Here is a 26,514-nt window from a genome sequence, read left to right as displayed (position 1 = left end):
TGTATTGTATTGTTTGTATATGCCTTCAACCCCCAGGGGTAAAATGTGCATTTCATGAATAAATAAATAAATAAACATAATTAATGTTATGCTCTTATTGGGCCCTTTAATTTTAAAATAAAATATTGTATTGTATACTCTGAAAAACATTTCGAATTTAAAGCAAAATTTTATGTTTCCAAAACTGTAACTCACATTTGACCTCTTGTACCCTCAGTCAAGATAAAACTATAGTCCCACGAAACACGTGACTCGATCAATCTATACAAATTCCTAGTTATTTAAAATCTGGTTACATTACCTATGACATGCGACATAGAAATTACTCGCATGCAATTAATAACGCCATGACATAAACATTACAGATAGATAGATAGATAGATAGATAGTTTATTAACGTCTCACCATTAATATACACAATACAATATTTACATATATCATAAAACATAAATATATATTAATGCCATTCTTAAAAGAATTATGAGAGACAAAAAGTAAAATTTCATCAAACAATAAAAGGACTTTATAAAACTATGTACATGCACTTATTAAAATTTCTAAAACAAATTACAAAAATTTAACAGTCTAAAACAATTTATCAATTTACAGAGTGATTAAAGAAACATAAAATAATATTTCAAATGCCTGAGAAAAGGGTCAGTGGTCAAGGGGAGATACTTTTTCTAGTATAAGGTTCCTTCTATAATTGTGTATTCGGATGCTAGCAGTTTTGCTTATGGAGCTTAATTATGTCTATTGGAGAATCGGATTTTTATAAAATGTGGACTGGTTGAGGGACAGGATTAAGTTTGATATGGAGAGAAAAGAAGGTTATAGAATTATATATAGATACTATTCTAGGTCAGTTATCCATGCGGGGAATGTCTTTAAGTGGTTTACGGATAGTCAGTATTGTGTGGGTATAGTGGAGTCAGGTAGTGGTAAAAACGCAACTACATAGTTGGCGATGTCATCATATTTCTAGTTGCGTAAAGAATTCTATTAATTTAGATATTGTATGGATACCTTGAGATAAAAATGTTAAAGCAGATGCTATAAGCAAGGTTTTTTTTTTATCATGACGATTGGAGCGTCAGTCTTGAGATTTCTTTTTGAATTTATAGATTATATGTATGGATCTCCTTCAATTGATAGATTTGCTGACAGTGATAACAAGGAAATTGAATTATTTTATACTAGATGTTATACACAAGGTTCAACAGGTGTGATTGTATTTTGCTTTGACTGGAAGGGTGACAACACTTGGTTGTTTCCGCTATAAATTTAGTATGTTATTAAACATTATATTGCGTCATTTTTGGCCTTGCTATATCAAAATAATTTGTTATGCCAACTTTGTGTGGCCGAGATGCTTGAATTCCATGATATTAAAGACATTTTTATTCATGGTTCTTGAAAGAAATCATTGTCTGGTTCAAATGATTTGAAAGGCACTGTAATTCCTGTATCCATTGTGATCTAATATTGATATAATTGATTGGTTTTGAATAATGATAAATCGTCTTTACTTTGTGTAGTTTGTATTGGTTTATGTATTTTCTACTCAACATTATTGTCTAGTATAACATTATAGATATGCCGCTTGGCTAGAGTAACGCTTAAGATATGCTGCTTGCATTGGCTAGAATAACAATATAAACATGCCGCTTGGTTAGAATGACACTATTTACGGGTGGCCACTTGGCTAAAATAACAATATAGATTGCCGCTTGGCTAGAATAACATTACAGATTGCCGCTTGGCTAAAATGACAATAATTACAGGTTGCCGCTTGGCTAAAATGACAATACTTACAGGTGGTCGCTTGGCTAGAATGACAATATTTACAGGTTGCCGCTTGGCTAGAATGAAAACATTTACAGGTGGCCGCTTGGCTGAAATAACAATATAGATTGTTGCTTGGCTAGAATAACAATACAGATTGCCGCTTGGTTAGAATAACTAGATTGCCGCTTGGCTAGTATAACAAAACAGATTGCCGCTTGGCTAGAATAAAAATACAGATTGCCGCTTGGCTATAATAACTATATAGATTGCCCTTTGTCTTAAATATCAATACAGATTGCCGCTTGGCTAGAGTAACGCTTAAGATATGCTGCATGGCTAGAATAACAGTACAGGTTGCCGCTTGGCTATAATAACTATATAGATTGCCGCTTGGCTTAAATAACAGTATAGATTGCCGCTTGGTTAGGATAACGCTTAAGGTATGCTGCTTGGCTAGAATAAAAATACAGATTGCCGTTTGGCTCGAGTAACGCTTTTTAAGATATGCCGCATGGCTAAAATAACAATAAAAATTGCCGCTTGGCTTAAAAAACAATACAGATTGCCGCTTAGCCAATGTTAAGCTTAAGATATGCAGCATGGTTAGAATAACAATACAGATTGTTGCTTGACTAGAGTAACGCTTATGATATGTCGTATGGCTAGAATAACAATACAGATTGCTGCTTGGCTTAAATAACAATATAGATTGCCGCTTTGGTTAGGGTAATGCTCAAGATATGCTGCTTGGCTATAACAACTATATAGATTGCTGCTTGGCTTAAATGATAATACAGATTGCCGCTTGGCTAGAGTAACGCTTAAGATATGCCACATAGCTAAAATAACAATATACAGATTGCCACTTGGCTATAATAACTAAACAGATTGCCACTTGGCTAAATAACAATACAGGTTGCCGCTTGGCTAGAATAACAATACGGATTACCACTTAGCTAGAATACCATTGAAGGTATGTTGTTTGGTAAGGTATGTCGATCGATTTAGGTATGTTGATTGAAAAAAAAAACAAAAAAAAAACGCTTGGACAGAAAAACAACATATACTGTGAATGAATGCCGTTGGGCTACATGACACTGCTTGATCAAGGTGATGTATCTGAGTGCTACATGTCGAATGTCTATAATATTCCATAACTTCATAAGATTTACACTTAACACTATACTTCTATGCTAGTTTATTTTGGATATAGGTTCTTTTTACGGATGAATTATTTTATAATTATGGTTTCAAAGCTTGATACATAGTTTTTGTAAACATGACAGATTGATTTATCGATCCGAATCTGCTTAAGATGGATATGTGAAGGAAAACATTATTACTCAATCATCTGTATCTCAGAATTTAGATATTTAGATATTTAAATATAATAAATTGATCATACATTTGCCCGATCTTTGTTTTTTCGAAAATGCACTTGACTTTTGCAAGTGGCTACTCCCATGTGAGAGTTTTGTATTATATTGATAAATGTTTTATGTTCGTTTGAGGTTACGAATTAGAACATTATTATATTTATCAAAGTTGTACATATATCGATGCTAGTTTGTTTTGTTTGGTAAGGAACATGTGTTTATGCTATTTATAGAAAGGTCTGTTTGGTTGGGTATATAAAGTATGCGGGAAGAATTTCATGCACGGGTGGTTTGATAGTAGTTAAAGTCATTCGAGTCATTGCAGTCAAGTGCATTAGATGCTTTTTTCGTAATAAATAATTATGAGAATTATTTATTTACAGATTGATAGTCCAAGAAGAGTCGCAAATATGGATGTTGCAGTGCTTGTTAGAGACGAGACAATTTTCATAATTCTCATTGATAAAAAATGAATTACGTGTACTTATTACATGAATAAAAATGCACTTGACGTTTGCAAGTGGCTACTCCCATGTGAGAGTTTTGTATTATATTGATAAATGTTTTATGTTCGTTTGAGGTTACGAATTAGAACATAAATATGTATAGTTGCCGTCAGGTAAAATTGATACCATGGGTTTGGTCGAAATTTTTTAAACTTCCAACCGCATTCATTCGAAATTACGTGTTTCAATTAGCGGAATCAAAAATCTTTCCAAAATACCAGTACTGTCCTACCTTTTGTTGTGATTGCACTGTATAATCCTGAACTTCACATTATCGAAGATTATTTTCCATTGTGAATCCGCCATCGTGGTTTCTATGAGGATCCTTTATTTGCATAACATTCGTTACTCTCAAAATGGCTGCATTCGTTTGCAATGATTATTATTCCTTTCGAACGTGTCCCAATTTATAAAAATTTCATAAATAAATTTGACCTGATAATGTATACTTTTTTTAAGGCAAAGAATGCGTAATTGGACAATATTTTCTTGATTTATTTTTGAAATTAAACGCAACATTCAACACTCCTGTCTTTTTTGTGATGCACAGTTTTTATAAGAACATGAAGCAACAGTTCCATGCGAAAAAAACACAGACTCGGCAAAAAAGGAAAACCTGACTATCCAAGTAAATTAGGTTTCGGAGTCGAACTCACTTTCAAGCAAGATATTTCAGATTTTGTTGAAAATTAGTTCGCATTTATATAATTTGTTGGAATCGTCAGAATGTTTACAAAAATATATATAAATAAGAAGTTTTTATACTTCAAGTTTATGTCGATTACGTGCAAAGGATTACTGAAGGAAACCGCGTCAGAGAATATGCTTTTCCAACTTTAATTATTGAAATTTTCCGAAAATCTGTCCACAGAAGTCGATTCAAAAATAATATTAATTCTGTTGCTGTAAACATTTTCATTTTAACGATAGGAATATATTAGGGGGTCACCGGATTCATATTTGCTATCTTCATTATTATGTATGAGTGATAGAATTTTACGACGTTAAAATTATTAATTTTTTTTACCTTTTCCACGCTACGAAAGTGAGACTGATTATTTTCAACTGGAAAAAAAAGGAATCCGGTGACCCCTTATAATTTTAACGGAAATGTTTAATAGCAACAACCCATAGCAGTCCGATATGCGGTTTAAATAGAACAAAAGAATTCGACCTCTTGTGTTTAGAAGGTAGAAAAGTGTAATGAAATTTGTATACGGTTGTCAAGATGTCACAAAAGTTACTTTCCGTAAAGCTATTAAAAATATTTTCATTCAGGTTGTTTTATTTTCAAATTGTACAATTGTTCACAATGCAACTTGCAAACAATCGTTTTTGAAACGACCATAAGCAGTGGCGGATGCAGGAATTTTCGAAAGGGGGGGTGCTAGCCCAGGGCAAAGGGGGGGGTGCAGGGGGGTGCAAACATATGTCCCGATTCAAATGCATTGATCAGCCAAAATAAAGGGGGGTGCGGACCCCTGGAACCCCCCCTCTGGATCCGCCACTGATAAGTCAAGCTGTTGCGTCATTTAGGAGGTCTCCTTATAAACTGCTACTTTTTTTTGCCCGACATAGAAAAAATCTGGGGAAAATTACAAAAATCGAGAAATGAATTGTCAATCGTTTAAGACCATTCCCAAAGTGGCACACCTAAATTTGACATTTAGACGCAACTTCAAAGTTGGATGTTATATGACGGGGTTTTGTTAATTAATTTACGCATCGAACACACCCGTCATATATATGTAACATCACATGACTTTTAAGTGATTAAAACTATTTTTTTTTAAATAATATTTGCATGCTTGACAAAAAATTTTCTTAAACAATTACAATTACACCGACAGTCATAATTTCTGTATTATTTTAAAAAGTTTTGTTACTCATTTTGTTACACTTAGTTATACAGTAACCCGGATTGGTTGACCATTGTGAAGTTGAGTTTTTGGGGTAGCATAGATTTATATCGTTGTATTCCTTTTGTTTGTGTTAACCAATTGTTGTTCGGAATTATTTTTTATACATCATTTATTGGTCTTGCAATTTCTTGTAATTTAGTTTGCGTCTTATTTCTTGAGTGTCATATCAAGTTGGCTATGTTTGTGTTCGATCATACAGGGGTCTGGTTTTCGAAAGTATCATAAGATATGTCATAAGATATATCTTAGGACATATTTTATGATCATCTCATGACTATCATATGATATGTCATAGGATGTAAATCAAATCTGTCTAAGAGAGTCATAGCTATGATGCTCTTATGACTGTCATAAATGAACATTATTTTCTATTATTTTAAATAATGTTTAAAAAGTATAAAATATAAGAATGAAAATGAAAAGTATGAACAAATTAGTTATTACTATTCTTAATATTTAATTTTTTTTTTCATTATAATGAACCTGAAATTTTATACAAAAAGGAATTGAAATATGAGTTCATAATTTGTTTAAATCTAGTTTGTAATATATGTTTAATCTTGAACTTCGCTTTCGTGTATCATCATACATGCATTGTTATTTAACTGTGAATACTTTTTAGATTGGGTACATCGAGTACCCGCTTAACGAAATGCCCGTGCATATACGTAAATATAGTACTATTAAATATACAAGGAACGAAATAATATGTATATCTATATGTATTGTTAATCAAACACATTTTCCCGACTATATTCTTGAAAACACTTACAATCAACCAAGCCGTTACTAAGACGGTGCTTAAAGAGCAGGAGCTTAGGTTAAAATTGTACTAACTAGACAGTCTTTGATAATCTGTTACAGTTTTGTACAAGAGTTAGTCCTTTGTTTTTTTAATAATAATAAAACGGAACTATTATGATGTTATGGAAAATATCGAGTTTGCTTGATATTGACAAATCAAAAACTCAAGTCAAATGATAATGTTTGCCAGGATACTTAAACCTTTGACATATTCTGTAAGTTGAAAAATGAATATACTAAAAACCTTTTTGGGGTGTGAACATTTACGGTTGACTGTCATATTTACTGTAGAACGTACAACCTGTTTCATTTTAAAAAAAAATGATTCTAAAAAATTACGAAAATTAAGCATATGCTCTTTTATCTGTTCTTGAACAGGACTCCAATTTCAGAGTTCAGATGATCAAGTTCTTTGAAGAAGGAGAAAGGGGTCGGAAACCAATGGTACTGCTATATCATCTCAGAAATTATATAAATTATTACCATCAGTATTAGAAGGCTATGAAGGATGCATTCACAGCTCTTATATGTTATGGATACGTTTGACAAATTCTGTATATAACAAAAAGAAGTTCCTTTTGTGGCATAACTTTATTCATATAGATTATTTCTCCAACATATCTTTATATATTGCTTTCTTTAGTTCAAATTGGAATCTCAGATAAGCATCTGGTACTCTCTCCTCTCAGTTCCATGCCTCTCTGGTTGACATGTGTACTTCAGAATTATTCCTGACTGTCAAATATATAGCAGAACTTCCACATAACTTCTTGATAAAACTGCTGTCTTTATCCCTTTTCGACACTGCAAACAAAAAATCGAACAGGCAATTAAAGAGGGGCCGGGTTGCAACCACATGTTCCCCGTACAAACGGATCGGAACTAAGAGCTCTTTCCAGGATCTGGCAACAAAATATAAACATGTTATTAAATATACTAGAATATGAAATAAAAAAAATATATAAATCGAAAATGTTGAATTATTCTTAATTTTATGTCTACGAAACCACAAGATCCTACTTAATTGACCATGTTTTCAAATCATATCGAATGTTTTCATTGGTCTTCACTTGTTAGAAAAATGTACTGAATTTATTGTTAGCTAAATTATCAATGTTAGGTTATTGCATATTCTTCAGAGTTGTATCTTGAACTAATGAATTGAAATAGAGGGGATGGGTATACGTACTAAACATTTGTCTGTATTTCCTTCTTCCTTTATAGTACAGGCCTCCCAGGGGAGTATTATCGTACTGTTTTATGTTCATGTTCGATGTGAGAACAACAAATGTGCGGGTAGGTGCGAAATATCTACAGTGAAACGGTGATTCTTACAACATATCTAACAAACATGTGAGAAAAACTAGGTTTAGAATACGAAATATCTCTCATTCTGTAAACAGATATTGTAGGATTGTTAAGGTATTTGGTGTTTTTAAAAGATCCTCTTTTTTTTGTAATATACACCACAAAAAAACATTTAGTTAGGATAAAGAACTAATAAACGATAGTCCAATAATGTAAGGCTTCAGAGTTTCATATCATTTACAAGATTCAAGATTTCAAGATTTTATTGTACACTCTGACAGTTTACACTGTTACAAGAGGCAGATATACATAATATACAGCTTGACAGAAGTGGTATAAGATTTGTATAATAACAGAACAAAATTAAAATAAACATATATGCAGGTCAATTGAGTATAAGTCATCAAACACACCGTAACATACGGTTGTTTGACACGTGATTTAAACGATCAAAACAAATACACATATCATGACATACATACATATATATATATATATATATATATAATATGATCAACTGGATTATAACACACAACTTGAATTAGGTAAGTACTAGACAGTTTCTTTTATCAAAAATACTTCATGATTTTTTGCAAAAATAATGCGACATTATTGAATACTTTTATATTACAATAGTATAGCAAACCAAAGAGCTTGTCCTCTGTTGGATTAAAAAAATAATATCTTGGTATATGCATTTTTCTAATTCTTTCAATATTAGGGTTACAACATACTAGCAGATAATGAAATTCATTTCCTATCACCCCCATGTCACATAATGTGCATATTCTGTCCTCACGAGGTATATTTAACCATCTACCGGCTTCTATAGGGAATTTTAAATTTGAACATCGCAGTTTACTCAATTGTACTCTGCGTTGTTTATTTAGTTTTACCAAGTAGCCTTCAAGACAGAAATCCCTTTTAAATGATAAATAAAGTTCCCCTCTTGAGGCACTATCAGCCATACTGTGCCATTTTTGTACAAATTGGTCTTGTAAGATTTGTTTAACATAATATTTTATACTATTTTTACTAAGAATTTCTTGGCTATCCCATACAAATGATAAGCCAACATCATTCAGTATAGATTTCACATTTAATAACCATTTTGATTGCATATTTGCTGAACAATGCATTTCATACAATAACTTATACATAATACTAGACAGTTTAGAATCATTCGAAAGTAGCTTTACCCAAAAATTAAGTATACGTAATTTTACATGTATGTCTAGTGGATATCTAACTGTTTCGCCGTACAACATGAAGTTTGGCGTTGATTTACGGACAGAGAGCACCTTTTTTAGAAATTGCAAGTGCACAGTTTCCAATATGTCTAATTTTTCATATCCCCAGATTTCACTCCCGTATAAAAGTATAGGATCAATCAAAGAATCAAATAGCTACAGCTGTAGATCTACTGGAATAGATATATTCCTAATCTTTCTATATAGAGCATAAAGTGCTTTCTGTCCTTGTTCTGCTAACTTCTTTTTTGTTATAACAAATTTCCCATTTTGGTTTAAAAGCAAACCAAGATACGGGTACGACTCCACTCTTTCAATAATTGAACCATATAGTTTAAAATTATCACGCATAGTGTACTTTCTTTTGGAGAATACCATTACTTTAGTTTTTTCAACATTTACTGACAGTTTCCATATATTACAATATTGTTCGAATACATTTAAACACTTTTGCAATGCTGCTGCTGATTCAGCTAAAATTATTGTATCATCAGCATACAATAGTATAAATTACAACAAAAACGTATTTAAGTGTTCAAGAGCTTTTTGTGATACGGTTTGGAGTCCAGATATACCATTTTCACTGAAAAAAGTCTCAAGGTCCGAGAGAAATACAGAAAATAAGAAAGGAGATAAATTTTCCCCTTGACGAACACCAACTTCACAAGAAAAAAATCCTGATAACTCACCCCCCTTTTTGATACAAGACTTGATATTGCCATACATATTATAAATAACTTTAAATATCTTTCCCGTGATATTACAATTTATAAGTTTTTTCCAAAGCCCCACCCTCCAAACAGTATCAAAAGCTTTCTTGAAATCTACTAAAGTACAGAAAAGTTTCTTATTATTATAAAAGTATAATTCTATCAAAACATGTAGTATAAATATATTGTCATTTGTACTATATCCTTTTCTAAATCCGGCTTGTGCCTTTGGTATAGTTTCTATCAGTTCAGCATATTTTGTCAATCTACTATTAAGTACTGCTGTAAAAAGTTTACCAAGTGAGGACACTAATGTAATGCCTCTATACGAATCTGGGTTGTTCAGATCGCCCTTGTTTTTGTATATAGCAATAATTATTCCAACCGTCCAGATTTGAGGAACTACACCAGTATTCAAAATCATATTAAAAATCTCTCTATACATAGGCAAAGTAGCATTAATGGTTGATTTAATATACTCATTAATGACCTTATCAAACCCAGGGGCCTTGCTGTTTTTTAAATTTTTCACAGCATTCAAAATTTCTTCGTTTGAAACTTCACCATTGAGTATATTATTTACAAAATCATCATCACAGTTTGGCAAGATAAATTCGTCATCATCATCATCTGGAGTTTTATCAATATTCAAATTCTTAAAATACTCATACAAGTTATCGAGATCAATTTCATCTCTTTTTGAAGTAGATTTATTCAAATTATTTAAAATATTCCAGAGCTCTCGTGGTTCACCTTCAGATGCACTGCGCAAGTCTTTCTCTGCCTTAAACTGGAAGTCATTAAAAGCCTTGCTCATTGCAATCTTATTTATATAAGCCTTAGCGCGATACTTCAAATCAGCTCGAGAATCGTCTGTTTTAGAGAGATAATGTTTTCTCTTTGACTTGTGAAATTCAGATCTCTTTTGATGACAAATTTTATCAAACCAGGGTTGAAACACCTTGTTTTGCCTATTCGGCTGGTTATTTCGAACTACCTTATCACCAAAACAATTATGCGCTGAATCAATAAATATGCTGTTAAAAAAATCTACAAAATTGTCAATATCTGATTGAAACGTGCCACTTTCAACATTTAATGTGACAAGTTTTTTGAACAAATCTTCAGTCGAAATTTTGTCCTCAACCATGTTAACAAACTGATCTTTCATCTCATTGTTCCACCGAACAAGTATATTTACCGTGTTTGGAGTAGAATCATTGTTATGCAAATCAGTAGTAACACCTGTTGAGAATATAACATGTAACCTGCAATGAACATCTGAGTATAAAGGGTCAAAGTCAATGACCTCGAATTCCGACAAAAGTGGAAATAGATCTGGCGATACAATACAATAATCAATAAGACTCGTCTGACTACTCGTAACACGACCAACCCCCTTATCTGAACCCACTCGTCCATTGCAAATAAACATGTTATTATTTTTGCAGAAACTTAATAGCTTTGATCCAAATGTATTACATCTACCTGTATCCTCATTAGCTCTGTCTAATGGGATATCATACAATATCAATTTTTGGAAGCTATGAAAATAATTATCTATTACATCTGCACCATCAAAGTTCAAAATTTGTGCTAAATCATCATTAGGATATATAAAGTCTCTACCTGTGCCGCATCTGGCATTTAGGTCACCAATAAGGATAGTATGAATATTTTCCTCTTGAAAAAAAATGAGCTCATTTTCTACTTCATCAAATGCCTCTACAGAGGAATACCTCGAGTTTTCAGGAGGTATATAGACACAACCAAGTAAAAAATTTGGTTCATGTCTTAGGTTAAATTTCAGCCAAAGAACATACTCCGAATCACTAGACAGGAAACTTGTGTGATTTTAATAAATTTTTAAACACAACAACTATCCCCCCAGATTTTCTGTCAAATTTTTTGCGGTTTTTGGAAAAATATTCATACCCTTTCGGAACATTTAAGATATCTAAATCATCAGTTTTTGATTCACAGAATACACAAATATCATAAGATTTAATGAGTTCCTGAAATTCAGGGTAATTAAGCTTTTTTTTAAGTCCACATACATTTAGACAAGATAATTTAATCTGAGATGACTGTCCTCTTGTATGCCTGTCCTACATATTCTGTACAATTGGTTGCTGATTTACACCAGTAGGAGGTCCAAAGTGTTTTAGCAGAAAAGGGGGGTCTTGCTGATCATTTCTGTCCATCTGTTTGTTAGGGGCTGAATGATTTTGACGGTTGTTTTGATAGGTTACATCTTGTGGAAAAATCCTACGTCCGTCCACATAAAGCTTGTCCTCCTTGAATCGGACTCGTCTACCTGCTCGTTGTTCCCTCTTAAATATGGGCCATAATATATTTCTACGCTCCATAATTTCATTCGGAAATTGCTCATAAATGCTGTAATGAGTGTCTTTCAAATTGTCGCGTGCAGCCTTTAATACCCTATCACGATCCTTCCTACGCTCAAACTTTGCAACAATGGTGCGTGGTTTACCATCTTGTCGTGGACGTAGCCGATGTACCACATGAAATTTGATATTGTCAAGGATATTAAGCTTTTCCTTTATGAATTTTTGGAGAACTTTCTCAGTTTGTATATTGTCACGGTCCTCTTTTTCACATGTATCCTCCTCTATACCCCCGAATAAAAGATTCTCCCTCATAGATCTTGCTTGCATCTCCACAACCCTTTCTCTTAAATCATAATTTTCTTGTTTAATATGATCTCGTTCCATTTCGATATAGTTCAATCTTTCACTTAATTCCGAGTTATTACATTCCGTTCCCTTAACCCTATTTTCAAGTCTGTTTACATCATTTTTCATCTGCACTATTTCATTCTCCATTCTGGAAAATCTATTTTCTATGCCGCCAAGTCTTGCGTCAATCGAAGATAATGATTGCAGTAAGTTTGGTAGAGTGTCAATGTTTTGCAGTTTTGAATAAATATCATTCAATACCGCCTCGAGATTGGTCATCTGTCTTGGGTCGAGGGGGGAGGGCTGGTCAGAAAAGGACAGTTTTTGTTGAACATTTGAAGCCACGACTGCTGGTGTGTTACACGGGACGTTATATTGTGATGTATGACCATATAATACTTGTCGGGCCTGTTGAATACTATTCCCAACAGGTGTATGACATGTGGCAAGTCTATTGTTTACATCATGATTTGGTGTCTCCTCCATTTTGTGACAAAATAGAGAGTGTCAGTTCATCAATATTTATCACGTTTTTGTATATACTTGCTATTTACAGGTGAAATATTATATCTGTATCAATATAATTCAACTTCAAGTACTCCATTCCTTATGAATTTGCATTAGGTACACACTATAAGACATTCATGTGAGAGCGCCCATTACCCACTTCTGTCTAGCCCGCCATATTTGTTCAACATGTTTATCGGATTTTTTTTTTTACTATCAATGTTGAACCATTAATTTTTATCGGATTTTTTAAAACTACTAATGTTGAACTGTAGAACCGTTCAACATTGAAAGTAAACAAAAATCGATAAAAAATGTTGAATGTAAATGATATGAACCTCCGGTCTTATATTAAAGGACAATATATAAGACTTCTGAGGTACATATTTTCATTCAACGGTTTTATCGGATTTTTTTTTATACTATGAACCGTTCAATAACAATAGTAAAAAAAAATCCGATATAAAAACGTTTAATATTAGTGATATGCACCTCCGAAGTCTTATATAATAGCACTACGGTAAATAGAATAATTGAAATTCAGTTAATTGAGTGTGAGAGGCTATTTTAATCCACTTTATGAGTGTGTATTATATAATGTTACAATGTAACAAACCTATCAAACACACCGTGAAAAATAACATTATCTCCCCTGGAAATGCTTAACAACACGACACAAAAAACTGCTACCTTTTTTTGCCCTATATCACATAATTATGAAAACACATTACATAGATAGGGAATACTGTGCTTGTCTACACGTTTGAATGTGTAGGTGGAACACCCAGAACGATCGTCTCTAGATGATTTTTTTAAATTTGTCCCGGCCTTTCCGGGTTCACGTAGCAACACGTTTCTTTCCTTCCCAGCTATTCCTGATTATGAATTAATCTAAAACATGCATTTATCCCAATGCAACAACTATTAAACAACTCACCTATACCAATGGTGATCGTCTAATTCCTAGCCAATTCCTTTAAGCGTGTCTTTCTTGTCGACACCCATCGTTGTAGCGTCTACCATTGGAGGTAGCGAAATTACATGATTTGACAGGAGAGCGAAATAAACAAGGGGAGCAATTTTATCGAACCGCATTCCGGACGATAGGTTTGAATCAAAATTCTGTGGACGGATTCTCAGAAGGCATCGAGGGTAAATGCAGATCTCTTTCACTAATATTCGTAATCGTTACATTTCACACATATTCAGAATATTGTAGCCTATAATTATAAAAATCTTATTTACTTTTGAATATTAAGAATTAAGTAGTTTGTACATTAGTATATGCCAAACAAAATTTGCATCAATTCAGTATATTTTGAACTTGACTCATGATTTATTGAAGATGACAGATGTGTGCAGCGTAACGTTTACACTGCATTTGTACAAGGTTTTCAATGTCATTCGTCGACGTTGTAGTAAAATTTAGCAACGTCATAGGTGTAACGTTATTTTGGACTTTGAAAAATTTTGGCAGCGAAAAGGTTAATTAAACGGGTCCGCCGTTCCATCTATAGCTTCGCACCAGTGTAGCGATAAGTGAACACAACAGGGGTCCAGTTTACCGTTACCTGTAATAAACTGATTAAATAATGTCCATGTCCATGGACACTTTTTCATAACTGAGAACATATTTTCATAGGAAATTTTGTCCATGGACATTATTTCACGAGGGACACTGATTAGATCATATAAAATTGCATATAAACACAGAGAATGCTAGGCCTGGCATCCTTTGCCAAAAAAAAATCCTTCTTTTTCTCCCATGTGCCTTTGGACTTCTGTTTGGAATTTTAGATTTTCCATATTCGGTATACATTCTGATGTAAGCTGAAACTATATCGGCTCCATCTGGCAAAAATCACGCCATTACGGTTTTTTTCTTATAGTTTGTCCATGTTTGTCCAAGTATTTGTATAGTAAGAAGGATTGGAATCTCGTGGACTTTTGCATATGATATAGCATGACTGTGTTATGTGTCATCTAACGATTCAAAGACAAATCCTTAGTTTGCCAATGTGAAACTGCTGACCCAGTGAATCATTCATAGACCAAATTTAAATTTTACGGCACTAATGGTATCCATAAACAGTTGAATAACATTTTTACATGTTGAATATATGCATGTATAAATATCTGCGGTCTTAATTTCGCTTTTGTGTTTATTTTCTTTATTCTATATTTTGTCACTTGTATACATTAAGAATTAATAATAATCATTGTAATAAATTGTTTGTAATTATACTGCTCTTTAAGGGCGTCCTTGATTGACAATAAAAATATTGTATTATGTTTTTTTCTTAGTTTGTCCAAGTATCTGTATAGTAAGAAGGATTGGAATCCCGTGGATTTTTGCATATGATATAGCATGGCTGTGTTATGTGTCATCTTACGATTCAAAGACAAATCCTTAGTTTGCCAACGTGAAACTGCTATAGCATGTTTAAATTACGGTTGATTTGTCATATATAGTACTACTACGCAATTAAGATTATACAAATAAACTTTTTTTAAGAGCCAGTCTGCCATAAAACAATGCAAAATCTCATATTTCGTCCAAATTGGTAATTACAACTTTGCAACATTATATATATTTCCAAAATCTTTGGCTATTTAGGAGTAAAAATTAAAAAAAATGTTTCTTAATTCACACTATTTTCCATTTAACATAAAATTGAGAATGGAAATAGGGAATGTGCCAAAGAGACAACAACCCGACCATAGAAAAAAACAACAGCAGAAGGTCACCAACAGGTCTTCAATGTAGCGAGAAATTCCCGCACCCGGAGGCATCCATCAACTGGCCCCATAACAAATATATACTAGTTCAGTGATAATGAACGCCATACTAATTTCCAAATTGTACACAAGAGACTAAAATTAAAACAATACAAGACTAACAAAGGCCAGAGGCTCCTGACTTGGAACAGCCTTATTTGCATATTTGTGAGTAATTAAAAAAAAATGCAAAAATAATCACCATATTTAGGTACTTTTTAAAGGTCTGGATAATTGATACATCTCTTAAATATAACATTATCTTGTTATATGTTGCAAAGAACATCATTAAAAAAAATGCATTTTGAGGTTTTTTTTACCTTTTGGCAGGTTGTCAGAGAGGTTCGTGCAACAGATGTATAAGATAACTTGCATGTGGTACAGTTACTCAGTAGGTGTTTTCTCTCAAGATCATATTTATTATTTTTAACTTTTAGGATTTTTTTAAAGGTGCATATCAGTTCTAAGACAAGTAAACAAATTTAGCTTGGCAAATAATGGGAAGTTAGTAAAGAATGCTCCCAAAATATCGATAAAATGCACTAAATGTAATAGTTGTTGCCCCTTAATATTTTAACTCAAACTGATCAAAGTAGACTTATATTCCGGACAATAACTTTAGTTTAAGTGTATAGATCTTTATGATTTTGTTCAGAAGGTTCAATACCACAAAAGGAAGGTTGGGATCGATTTCGGGGATGATGGTCCCATCCGTTTAGGAATTATGGCCCAAAAGGGGCCCAAAAGAAGCTTTTTATAGTTTAAGGATAATAACTTGTGTATAAGTATTTTAATTGCTCTGATACTGTACCACAATGTTTAAAACCACAAGTAGAAGGTTTGGATTCATTTTAAATAATGGGTTATAGGTTCAAAGTTAGGAAGAAAGGGGTCAAAAACAAGCATTTTTCTAGTTTCAAGACAATAACTTGTGTGTAATTGTATGGATATCTCTATAATTGTACCACAATGTTTCATATAACAAATCGGAGTCTGGGATTAAGTTTTGGATTAATTGCCCAAAATATGTAGGAATTAGGGGCCAAAAAAGGGCCTAAAAGAAGCATGTTTCTAGTTTCCAAACAATAACTTGGGTTTAAGTGTATGGATCTCCTGTAATTGTACTACAAGGGGGATTTGTTTACCTTTTTTTAAGGGATTTCTTTTTTTTCAGAATTTTTCAAATTTCAAATTTTGAAAAGTTTCAAGAAGAAATCTTCAATTGCGCAGTACAGTATTGGTCAATAGATTTGTTTGATCTTTGACAACATTTATTTTGTAACAAAAACCTTTATTTTGTCATAAATTCAATTACAATCCAAATTCAGACAGCATCAAGCTTGAACATTGTGACCAAATTTAATTTGCCCAAACTGTCAGGGTCCAACCACTGCGGTTGTATAAAGCTGCGCCCTGTGAAGCACCTGGTTTTCACATATGACAGTCTTTTAAAAAGCATGTTATATGAAACAGAGTTGTGAACATACTTGTTCTTCAAAATATCTTCCTCTTTGAAACTTTTGATTGGAATGAAACCAATTATTGAGTGTCTAGATTAGAAAGTTGTGTCGATTAGAGCGTATGTGAAAAATTAAATCCAGATAAAAGAAAGACAGTTGAGGTGACCCTACTTCTTCAAAAATTGAAAGCTTTTCCAAAATTATCTTGAATGTCCTCTCTCCAAAGAGCATCTCTTTCCTGTTTGTTGATACTTTGTGATTTTGCTTTTTAGTTCCCTAACGGCTAACGTCGAAATGGACTTAGGTTTGCACTGCGTCTGTCTGTCAGTGGCCTGTCTATCTGTCAGTTCGGCAAATCAGACTTTTTTGTGCTTGTAGATTTTGATTTGATATTTGGCTTATTGATTTATCATGACAAGTTACAGGTCAAATTTATTTTTCACGCTTTAAGCTTTTCTCTTTTTTCAGTTTAAGCCCTTTCTCCAGAATTAAATTTTTGGTGAACTACTTACTCATTAGAAGATTTCTGTTCAAACGGAAATAACTTATTTTTTTAAAGACAAAATGACATTTTGGATGTTCAATTGTCTTTTCTTTGGTATTTAGTGGTTCAATTTTGTTCCAGTCTGATATTTGTGTGCAGAGTTGTGGTCTTTGGACATAGAAAATGCACTTAAATAGTCATAATTCAACAAGTTTTTTCGTTATGCTTGAAGATTTTGTCTCGATAATTTTATGTAGTTTACACCATGACAAATTATAGAGCAATTTAAAATTTTGTTCCATTACAATGAATTTGTAACGGGTTTTGGACTATGTATTGCCATGCATTACTCACAGAAGCTTGTTTTTATCAAAATTTTCTCAACTCTGATGCTGCACAATTGTTTGATATTTAGTTAAAATAGATATTGATGACCTTATTATGCTAATTTTTTTCAGATCTATCAAACTTTTACTCTTTTTTGCTAATACCTTCATCATGTACATTCATGACTAAAAACTTGTATTTAGACCATTTTGCACGTTTTTCTTTACGGCAGACCACCATAATATTATATAAACAGTAAAATCATATCCCGATGATTTTAATGACAATGTCTGCTAAACAGTTTAACCATTTATCTGTGTATATTTGTTTTTATTACATGTGGTTATTGCAATTTGAAATATTTGTGTTTGTCTCAGATGGTAGTAATAGGCCAACTGTATCTTGCACATGTCTTATTCCCAAGCCTCAAATTGCAAGAGATTACATTCTAGGAGGAAACTTAACATTACTGTTATGTCCACTGTTCTCCCAGAATTGACATAGGGATTACTAACTGGTTCATGCCAGCGTCACAAAATTTCAGTTGCAGTTTTATCAGGAACTGTTAGGAGTATTCTCTTTATATTTGGCATAAAGCTTTATCACAATATACAAAATATAGCACTTTTCTAGGTAAGAGGCACAATTCTATGATATTCACAAAACTATTAAATCTTCCACTTTTCTGGAGATAGATAACATGAATGTACAAGGCTGTGCAGTTTGTATACATTTTCATACTATTTTAGAAAAGAAAATACCCCGATTTCATCTGAAGAAACGTGCTTAGAATTTTTAGTACTTTTACGATAGTTTTTTTGTCTAAATTGCAAGGGGCTGCATTCATGTTGAAACTCTATCTTTTATATGTTAAATATATAGTTTTATGAATCATTATCAAATACAACATGTTTTAAAAATTTACGACTGAACTCAATTGTGGCCACTTTGAATTTAGACAAAAAGCGTCTAAAAACTAGAATATTATAAAATGCTAAAATTGTGAAGAACTCATGATGATATTACCTGATGAGTTTGCATAGTATTGTAAATAAAACAGCCCATCTTTAAGTTTCTAAAGTAGTTTTCTTTGGAACAAGTTTATATTTTGAACATATTGTAAAAATGCTCAGTTTAGGGGAAAAAAAGGCAAAAAAGGGGTTTTACCGGGTTTACTTCGTATATTTTCTAATTCAAACTAAGTTAAACTTGGTTTATTCAATTAATATAACCAGTAAACATTAGTTCAGTCATTATTTTTCTGATATTTTGACTATCACATACTTTTGAAGAAAAGTTTCTATTGAAACAGATAAAAAAAAAATCAAAAATTCGGCAAAATTGCCATCATGCCTATCTTTAATTATTATTTTATTGTAAGAAGGTATCATTTGCCGAGCACCATTTTCTTGCATTTTGTAAAAAATATATAATCTTCATGAAAAATTACATTTTTTTAAAAATAAAACATGATCTTACAAGATGCAAGCCTTTGAAAATATACAAATTTTGCTAAATTGGCACTTTTTCAAAACCATGCAATTTCAACTTGTCAGTAGGGGTATTGAGAAATGTCACAACTTTTTGAATTATCCTAATGTCCTTTCACTTTAAAGTAAAATTGAGAATGGAAATGGGGAATGTGTCAAAGAGACAACAACCCGCCCAAATAAAAAACAACAGCAGAGGGTCACCAACAGGTCTTCAATGTAGCGAGAAATTCCCGCACCCGGAGGCGTCCTTCAGCTGGCCCCTAAACAAATATATACTAGTCCAGTGATAATGAACGCCATACTAATTTCCAAATTGTACACAAGAAACTAAAATTAAAATAATACAAGACTAACAAAGGCCGGAGGCTCCTGACTTGGGACAGGCACAAAAATGCGGCGGGGTTAAACATGTTTGTGAGATCTCAACCCTCCCCCTATACCTCTAACCAATGTAGTAAAGTAAATGCATATAACAATACGCACATTAAAATTCAGTTCAAGAGAAATCCGAGTCTGATGTCAGAAGATGTAACCAAAGAAAATAAACAAAATGACAATAATACATAAATAACAACAGACTACTAGCAGTTAACTGACATGCCAGCTCCAGACTTCAACTAAACTGACTGAAAGATTATGATCTCATCATATGAACATCAGGCACAATCCTTCCCGTTAGGGGTTTAGTATCATACCATCATAACATATATGAGAAGAACATAACCCGTGTCATGCCAACAACTGTTTTTAGAATAAATGTGTTTAGTTCCGATGCAAAGACCTTATCAGTGACTCAATATTAACGCCAAAATATGCAATCTTTAATGACTTGACAACAGTATCGTAATTATATCCCTTCTTAATAAGTCTATTCAAAGGTTTTGTAAGTTTCTGAGGTGAATACTGACACCTTTGTGCTTTATAAAGAATATTACCATAAAAAATTGGATGTGAAATACCTGAACGTATTAGAAGTCTGCATGGTGTTTGTTAAGATATTTGTTATCATTAAGCTGTAATTTTTCTATAAATCAAACAAAAATCTGGTCAAAATACCCTAAAATAGACTTAAAATGGCCTTTTTCAGAACAGAAATGGACAATTATCGAATGTTCGACATACACAAATAATGGCTGAATAATTTTTCAAAATATTTTGCACAAATAGTTATTACATACAAGGATTTGTATAGTGAGACACTATACAAATCCTTGTTACATATAAGGTATCGAAAATACAAAATATCAGCCTGATTGGAATATTTTGGATTTGGACCATTTTGCATGTTTTTATCACAGACTTGGCTCTTAAATCAATCAAAAAGGATATTGCATAGTGTCTTCTTGATAAGATTTCATTTATGGTCCATTACCAGAGCTTGGACGATCCGATGATGAAACTTCTTGACCACTGTTGGGTTACGGGCCGAGACATCAGAGAGTCCGATCGTGGCTAAACTTGTTCAATGGCCGAAAAATTTAAAAATGCTAAATTACGTATACCAAAATCTAGATAATAGAACGATATGACGTGTTTCATTATGCCGAACAAAATATCAATAATTCAATTGATAAATGAATTAAAAAATGTTTGTTTTATTTTAGCACAGGTAAAGTTTTATATGTGTTGATAATCAAATATAATATTTTACGGGACCGCAGTACGTTGTTTAGATAACCCGTAGCAAAAAGTGGAGTTTACTGGGGATTTCAAGTTTTGGAAATTCCTGAAAATTTTGAGAAGATGAAAAGCGACTAATTTTGCCATATTATGGCATATATGAATTTATGAAGATGCTTATAATGGGTTTTACTTAATTTCATAATACTATTGTGACCATTTATAATCGTTTTGTACAGTTGTACTGACTAACAAGTGAAGTAAACTAAGTAAGTGGTAAACTTAGAAAAAAATTAGATAAATTCTGTTAGACAGTTTCCATTTGATTTTCTGATATTTTTTTTATTGCACAGCAAAGCAGCATACTTTTTTCAAATATTAAGAATCCCTGTCCGTTTTGTTAGGCAGTTACCATTTGATTTTCTGATTTTTTTTTTATTGTACAGCAAAGCGGGATCACCCCTACCCTATAATCCGACAGTCCCATAATCCGACAGTCCTTTAATCCAACAGCCCGATAGTCCGACAGTCCTATAATCCGACAGCCAGATAGTCCGATGCACGGTCACTTGTCTCTAAAAAGTATGCTTATATAGACATGGAACTTTTGTAAATTGGTATATTTTTTCACACAGAAAATTAACAAATCAGTCAGTATGACGTCTTGAACAGGACCGCAATAATCCCATACGAATCGGAAATGAACGGAATCCGGGTCCGTTCACCTTAAAACATAATCGCTCTGATTCAAATTCGACCCATTCACTTTCACACCCTACACGTTCTTACCAAAAGTCTGTTTGCACCCTATACGTTTGCTTTTGTTTATTATGAAAACAATGATAAACATATTTATAGCAATACTATTACTGCCCAATTAATATACTAACCAAAACTCGATTTTTTTTCATTATTTCATACATGTCATAATAAATTGACATTCTAAAACATTTTTTTGTGTTGATGGTTTGGTAAGAGACTTGCAATGACTATATGTTTTTTTCATTGTTTCCAAATAAAGAGGCATTCTGGCAACGGTTTTGTGTTGAATAAATCTAAATCATGTTTTGGTTAGTGTATTTGTATTGCTATAAAAAAAAATCATTGTTTCTTAATAAAGTGCCTTTCTTATTTCGTGCAGTCATAGGTCTTAACCGCTATCTGCTTTGTCTGCGTACTGTCTTTATGTCATTGCCCATCTTCATTCCAATCTTTTTCACATAATTGGTGTCATGTCGTGATGATTCTATGACTAGGGATGCTCAGGTCCTTATGATAATTTACATATAAGTGTTATCTTTTATCAGCAAAGAGTTCAGGTTTTGGCAATCAGTAAACCAAAAAAATACTAGATAGTACAGCGGTTTATATTGCCATACAAGCTAGAGCAATGATAAGGTATTATAAATAGACGCAATTTAAGTTAAGATTTCATTCCAAATCATAACTATGAAACCGTTCTGAAAGTGGTTTTGCATCAAGTTTTTGTGTTAACCTGTTATGGCCCTTTTCAAGGTGTTGTTTACTGGTATCTGAGATCAATTTAAGCTGTTAACTGTTTGTATTGCCCTCCCTCAAGAAGGGATTTAATTTATATCCCATATTGATGCATTCCACTTTTTAAATTTTAGACACTGCTCGCGTTTCAGCAGTATGCTAATACGCTTTTAAAAAGACAATCATCCTTTGCAGCAGCATGGCTTCGTATCGGACCATCCGATTGTCAGATTAGCGGACTGTCGGACTGTCGGACTAATGGACTGTCGGAATTTCGGGGTGTTGGATTATAGCTAAGCTCCCCAGCAAAGCATCATACTTTTTTCATAAATATTAAGAATCTCGGTACCTTAGCCCAATTCACTTTGGCCCCCTTTCAATTTAGCACCATACACATTTGAACCCAAAGTGTGTTTGCACCTTCCAGAAAAAATTAAAAAGCCTTGCAAGACATCATACTTAATTGGATTAGTTCACTTAAGACACTTCAGGAGAAAATGGTTCAGGGGTTAAAAAATCCACTAGCCCGACGCCCGGGACTTGATCATTTATGCCTCGGGCAATTAAAATGTGTAATCCGATATGCCCGCCAGGCTAGTAACAAAAAATTCTTGACGTTTCCAAAATAGAAAGTGAAAAATCCCTTTATCACTATTCTATGACAATATTAGCCAATTCGATTCAATTAAATCATCTGGGATTCCAAGAATTTGAACTGGTTTGTACAGGTCCTGTTGTACATATTTTAAAAATAGAACGAATAACTCTGGCATGTCTGGGTGGCCTGGTATCATGTGTTGATTGCAATTCTCGTACTTTAAATATTGATTTCTCATACCATGGCTTGGGGTATTGTACATTGCTTATTGTGCCGAGATTTTCAATTAACGGTATTTGGGGGTATGATGTATTGATTGGTATTGACCTGTCTTGTTGCACAGCTCTTGAGCACGAAACCATGCAACAAAATATTTCTTAATATCTTAGTACGGGAACCCCAGGAACTTCGTCAGTTCCAAAACGAAAAACGGTAGATGAAAGGAGTAACGAGGCTGAAAATTCATCCCCTAAAAATGCTTAATACGACAGGGAAAAGCCGCAGAAAAAAATTAATAGTGTCCAGGACAGAAGGGCTGCCAAGTCTTTAGCGCGAGACTTCCACATGTTCATGCTTATTTGGCGTCATTTTCCTTTGATCTATTGTTTTTTCTCTTTGATCTTTACAATTTGGCCAAAAAATCACGCATTCACTTCCTGAAAAGTTGGCAGAACTATGACACACTGATTCCCCTGGCAAGGTTGGCTGTTGATGATGAAAAAAACAGACAATGCTCTGTGAATATTGCCGTTAGTTGCCCCAAGCACGCATATAAAAAGTCTGCTTTGAACATGTTGAATGTGCCTTTAGTTGGAAAATCATGCAGAATTGAGTGCTTTTTAGTTGTAATTTTTTTATACAGGTCCCGGCTTTCGCTCAGATAATTCCCATCTTCTCTGACATTTTTCTCCTGTACCGGTACTTTATATGCTGCGTAGACTTGGGGTAATTGTAATTGTAATCACTAATCAGCTGTAATTGATTACAATTTTTCAAGTAATCATAGTAATCCTTAATCAGCCAAAAATCTGATTACATGTAATTTAATTTAATCAATTACTTTTCAAAATACCCTGTAATTCTGATTACTTTTTGATTACATTCTGATTACAATGAAAAAAAAAATTGAACTGTGTTTATGGTCAATAAATGTAATTCTTATTTAATAAATATTCAACATGTTAAAATAGTTTGGTTTACTCTATAGCATTTTATAGATGTGTATACTTCAGTAAAAAATAAACTGTTATTAGTACTGTGTTGAAAAGTCATCATTAGCCTTACAATTTTATGTCTCTGGCCTTAGTAAAAGTTATTGTACATTTATTCACAATTTAAAGATGTTCATATATATATATTTGATAAAAACTGTTATATTTAAGTAATAATTATGTTATACTTTTCTTTAACCCTAAATTATAATCTTTTGTTAATATTGTGATTTTTGTCAACTTTGATTGACTGGTAGGAAACCAATTAAGGTTTGTTTTTATTGCAATTTTTAATTGAATATAGCTGTAGGACAATGCAAACTCTTTATAAAGCTATATTCAATTGAAGCTAAATAATTCAGATATCAATGATGGCAAAGTGTAATGGGTCATGACCAGTGATTCAATGTTCATGTATGTATGTCGTGAACTTTTGTGGTTTATTAAATAGATGAAGTTTGAAGTTATCATTTTATAATATATAAAACAAAATCCTTTCTAAAAAGTACTATAGTTGTTTTAAACGTTAATTCATTCACATCATTCAAATCGGTTATATTTTTAAATTCATTGTAATCAGATGTAATCATGATTACTTTGCCAATGTAATCATTAATTTAATCAGACACTTTCACTTTCAGAAATGATGTAATCATTAATTTAATTTAATTGTACAAATGACAAAGTAATTGTAATTTAATCAATTACATTGAAAGTAATCGGACCCATCTCTGAATTGCTGTGTGTTTGACATCCTGCTGTGTTACTACGCTGTTCTCAAGTTGTATTTCTTTGGCTTCCTGTGCTGTTGTTTTTGCAAGGAAATCAACCTCCTCATTGTCAGTTATATTGGCATGTCCTGCTGTCCATAATAAAAAACATTTTCCTATAACGGTATACCTAATATAACATTATATTTTAGGTATATATATATAGGTGAAACAATTTTTGAGACAAGTCCCTGTGGCAGGATCCCCACACACTTCGCACAATGCATATTTGCGTATTGACAGCTATGTTAACTATTTACTATAGTAGGCTATAAAAGGCCCAAAAATGACAAATATAAAACATTTCAAACAAGAAAATAACAGTTTGATTTATGTACTAAACAATAAATGAAGAACAAATTTGGTAAACAGCAACCAATGACAACCATTTGTCCACACACTGGCACACAGGAACAATTACATACAGAATGAAGTGGGGTTGACCTGTTTGATGGTACCAAACCTTCTAAAAAGCTACACAGGGATGTAACAGTAAAACATAAAAAAAACACTATAAAAATCAGTTGAAAAGAGCTTAACTCGTCAGGTCAAGTTGACAATATAAAGCACTAAAATACAATTGTCATGGGAGCTCATATTTGTTTTTTAATGCTTAGAATTTAAAATAGTTTTAGAAGCTTTATTGTAGAATTTCACCAATATTTGCAAACTCGGGAGTGATTTCTATGTCATCATGGTCATATTGAATTTAATTTCTCAGTCCAGGCAAGGACGTCAAGTGGATTGCACTGGTTTTTATAGTGTTTACTGGAATTTGTTTCCTTATTCATTTACGGGTAACTTGATGTGAAATTGCTGACTATGAGTCTTCATTTATTACATGCATGCACAAACGTATTAATGTTGGTAAAAATTAATATTGGATGTAACAAAACATTTTTTTGTTTTTTTTTCCAGAAAATATACACATTTTAGATGTTCAAAGGATGTGCTTAACCAGGTTGTACAGTTAAATTTACAGGACAAAAGGTGATTTTTTTGTTTTTAAATTGTTTCCCCCTGATAATTCAGGTGTGGGTGGTGGGTGGGTAGTTGGTTAGTAATACATTTGTTAAATACAAGAAAAATGCATGTGAAACCATGTTAGCTGCAAATTTTAGGTTATTATTACATGTAACCAATTTTTATACGACCGCAAATTTTGAAAAAATTTTCGTCGTATATTGCTATCACGTTGGCGTCGGCGTCGTCGTCGTCGTCCGGCGTCCGAATACTTTTAGTTTTCGCACTCTAACTTTAGTAAAAGTGAATAGAAATCTATGAAATTTTAACACAAGGTTTATGACCATAAAAGGAAGGTTGGTATTGATTTTGGGAGTTTTGGTCCCAACATTTTAGGAATAAGGGGCCAAAAAGGGCCCAAATAAGCATTTTCTTGGTTTTCG

At 32.9% G+C, this 26,514-nt stretch overlaps 1 protein-coding gene across 3 annotated transcripts in view; it reads left to right on the top strand.

Moving 5' to 3' along the window:
• Positions 1–21,083: 21,083 nt before the first annotated feature.
• Positions 21,084–26,514, top strand: part of LOC143044716 (uncharacterized) — a 51,413-nt gene continuing 45,982 nt past the window's right edge. For 2 of the 3 annotated variants that reach the window (XM_076216804.1, XM_076216802.1), the window contains exons 1-2: positions 21,084–21,301; positions 26,027–26,098. The gene's annotated coding sequence lies outside the window, so the exon portion shown is untranslated. The remainder of the gene's footprint in view (positions 21,302–26,026; positions 26,099–26,514) is intronic. The other variant, XM_076216803.1, reaches the window with a different exon arrangement.

The sequence above is a fragment of the Mytilus galloprovincialis genome, chromosome 9 (assembly GCF_965363235.1).
Source record: "Mytilus galloprovincialis chromosome 9, xbMytGall1.hap1.1, whole genome shotgun sequence".
Taxonomy (NCBI): Eukaryota; Metazoa; Mollusca; class Bivalvia; order Mytilida; family Mytilidae; genus Mytilus; species Mytilus galloprovincialis.
The sequence above is the reverse complement of the archived record's forward strand: the minus strand, read 5'-3'. Positions and strand labels throughout refer to the sequence as shown.